We start from the raw sequence: 3,839 nt of genomic DNA, 5'->3' as shown, positions 1-3,839 counted from the left end.
CGTCCCCGCCGCCGGATCCAAGGCCATCGCGATGGCACACCGCCGGATCCAGGACGCGCCACCACCTGCGCTCATCATATGGTGAGCTCCACGACGCGCCACCGCCAGGTCTTCTCCATGGTGCGAGATTCCCATCCCCCGGCGAGTTGTCCTACTTCCCCTCCCCTCCGGCGAGATGTCCTGCATACAGTTCGGCCTTCTACCTCGTGCAGTTCGGCCGCCATACTTGAAGTGCGTCAGGTCACGCAATGCCGTGCGGCGGCGCATGACCGTGCAGTTCGCGGCCACCATGTTCCCCCTCACCTATACCTCCTTGGCCGCGTCCTCAACCAGCGGCGCCCTCCCCTCATCGTCAGCCATGGCCCCGCAGCCACCGGGCTCGAGCGTCTGCTTTTCACCGTTGATCTTCTACTAGCCGGCGTCACCCCGGGCCGATCCAGGCAAAGATGGGGGTGTGAATGTGCAATGCAGTGCCCCCGAGGTGCAGTTCATGTGTGCGCGGTCTAGCCCAACCACGACATGATCCTCTCCATTCTCCTTGGTAATTTATTTCCCCCAATTTCACCTCATTTCCTGTAGAGAGGCTACATATAGCATCTGAAGCTCTTAGTTAGCCAATTTGATGCTGTCGCTCTGGAATTCGAATTAGATGCTTGGTGCTTCGCATTGATAAATTTTTTAATCCTCTGAAATCCTCAATGTATATGCAAGTACGAGTAGTATACAACGAGTCAATATATATAGTGTTTTTGGTTTTTGTTGCAACAGTAACATGTGTTTCTTCTCTTCTATATGCAGGCATCGACTTGGCCAATGACCGCGTGCAGTGCGGCCAACGACGACTTGCAGTACAGCCAATGATGGCATGCAGTGTCGCCACCAGCAGCACCTCAGGCGTGGGGGCCGTGCCGGGACTCGCCACGCCTTTCTACTCCAGTCTGTTGGAGACGCGAAAGGAGTAGCTCCTCCGCCAATGTTCGCGGCCTCCAACCTCCTCTACCTTCGAACTGGCTGACCCCCCTTCTCCACCTGCTTCGTCTGCTTGCCGGTTAGCCGCCAGCGACGTACCTCTACCATGGATCCACGGTGGGGTAGCACGGCCATGCAGTCTGGCATGCATGCACGTGCAGTACGGTTGTGGCGGCGAGGCAGCTAGTGTATGCCCACGACACGATGATGGGGGTCGGGGCCACACAGGTCTGCCTCCTCTGCCCCCCTCCCATGGCTGTTGACCATGCACGCCGTCTGAGTTGGCCAGAGAACCACCACATCTCCCTTTGCATGTCCCTCCCATCTAGCCTCTTACTTTGCTGCCAGCAAAACACGCGATAGGTGAGCTTGTTCTTGCAGTTCACTTCTGATTTTTGGGAGGAAAAAATCCAACAAACCGCAGTTTGCTATTCCTATTCTTGCGGTTCAACAGTTTGATATTCCTGTTTAGAGGTTCAATTTGCTATTTTTTGCAGGAGACGAAAACATCATCGAAAAGAGAAAGAAAGGTTTAGTATCTACATGTATATCTTGTTTCTGAATGCTAAGTGTGCTCTAATTTACAGAGATCAGTTGTAACCTCATAGTGTGGCGGCATGGAATGGAGTACAGCTGGTGCTCGCTTGCAGTTTTGGTGGAGGAATAACAAAATTGCAGGGTTACATTGTAATTTCACTTATCATTTGGAGGGTGATCCTGCTAAATTCACATGGCCCTAATTGTAAAAATATCTGGATTTCCGTATGGTTCGCCCCACTGGCCCGTGCAGTTCTTTGGTCTATGTATTCTCCGTAGAGATTCTTATATTTGTCGGGAAAGAAAAAGCAGTGCACTCCATGAAACACTAGGGGTCCAATGAAATAAGAAAATTGAAAAAAATGTCTAATGCAGTCCATTACTAGTGGCTCACAGGCCCTTCACTTCATTAGTTTTGTTTCTCACTGTTAAAAAAGAAAAAGGCTGGAGAATTGTTCTTCGTGAAGTTTACTATGTTGTTGTAGAAGAAAAAAGTGTGGTTCGCTTGCCTTATCATGGGAGTTCAGACCGTCAAATGAAAAAGTGGAAATAGAAAAATAGGGAGTAGCAAAAAATAGTGCAGTTTACTACTAGTGTTGCGGTATATTTTTCTCGACCATGGAGTTCACTTCTTTGCCCATGTAAAACTCACTCTATGTGAGAAGTTCACTATATTGCCACATGTTGTATAAAAAAGCAAAAAATTCATTTAACGCAGTCCCCTCCGAGAGCATTGAGTACACCATAATTTTGCTTAATGTAGTCCCCTCGTTTCCTCCTTTATAAAAAAAGGAAATGCACATCACTCCAGTTTTAAAAAAGTCCACTATAGATAACTCTGCAGTACACTCTATTTGAAAAAAATGCACTTAAAAATAGTTTCTGTGGTCCATTCTCGTTCAATGAGTTTTTTAGAAGGACAACAAAAACTCATTCGGTTCACTTTTGGGTAGTGTCGCCGTTCACTTTTGGTAGTCTTGCGGTTCACTACTCTCAAAATCTGAAGTGCAAAAAATTGTTCCGAGAACGACAAAAAACAAATAGCGGTTCACTTCTCGATCGTGTTGCGGTTCGCTTACACCCGACGTGAAGTGCACTCTACTTTCTCGTCCTTGAAAATATTACGTTTGAATAAAATAAACCATGCAGTTCTCTTACTCGTCTGATGCAGTGCGGTTTTTCGTCCGATGCAGTGCGGTTTTCAGTCGGATGAAGTACCCATGTTGATTTGGGTGTTGCGAAAAACAGAGTGTGCGCATTTTGGTAAATTTAAAACTGCTCCTAAACCGTAAGGAATTAGAGAGAGTGTTATACATGAAAAAGTTGCGTCTCGTCGATATCTTTCCAACGGCATATCATTTGAATCGTTTCGACAACCGGTTTGTAAAATTTTTGCGAAAAATGACCGCTGCCTCTCGTCGTCCGCCGCATGATTTTCAAAATTAACTTAAGACTGTAAGGAATCTCAAAACGATTTCTAAATTTGAAAGTTGCGCCTTGTCCGTAGCTTTCCAACGACGTATTACACGCCTCGTTTCGACAAACGGCTCAAAAACTAAAGCGAAAACAGTACCAAAAATTGCAAAAATTTCAAAAAAATAGAATTTCGCGATTTAGTAAATTTGAAACTGCTCTTAAACCGTAACGAATTAGAGAATAAAATAGTTATGAAAAAGATGCGCCTCGACGATAGCTATCCAACGGTGTATCATTTGCCTCATTCCGACAAACGGTTTAGATAAAAAACACTAAAAAACGTTCGCTGCCACTCTTTGTGGGCCGCACCGTTTTTGAAACTGATCTTAAACCGCGGGGAATCTCGAAAAGCGTTCAACATGGAGAAGTTGAGCCTAATCCATAGCTTTCCAACGGTATATCATACGCCTCGTTCTGATAAACGATTAAAAAACTAGAGCAAAAACAGTAACGAAAAAACACTACATACAATTTTTTACGACACAAAGTTCACTAGTCTTTGTAATGCAGTGCTCTAGCTAAAGAAAGTGCAGTGCCCTCGCGTTGAGCATGCAGTGTGAAAGTGTTATCAGAATAGTTATTCTGATAATATTATCAGAATAGACCAGCTGTGTGTGTGTGTATATATATAGGACAACTGTGTGTATATATAGACCAGCTGTGTGTATATATATAGACCAGCTGTGTGTATATATATATATATATATATAGGACAACACTATTCTAATCCCAGGATTAGAATAGTTATTTGGATCACGGCGCGCCCTATATAGAAGCCGCGGAGATCTCCCTGAACTCCCCGCCAGCCCCGCCAGCCCCGACATTAAAAAACGGCCACGCCACAACCACAACCCCCC

The sequence above is a fragment of the Triticum dicoccoides genome, chromosome 4B (genome assembly GCF_002162155.2).
Source record: "Triticum dicoccoides isolate Atlit2015 ecotype Zavitan chromosome 4B, WEW_v2.0, whole genome shotgun sequence".
In the NCBI taxonomy this organism is placed as follows: Eukaryota; Viridiplantae; Streptophyta; class Magnoliopsida; order Poales; family Poaceae; genus Triticum; species Triticum dicoccoides.
Note: the sequence above shows the minus strand (reverse complement) of the source record.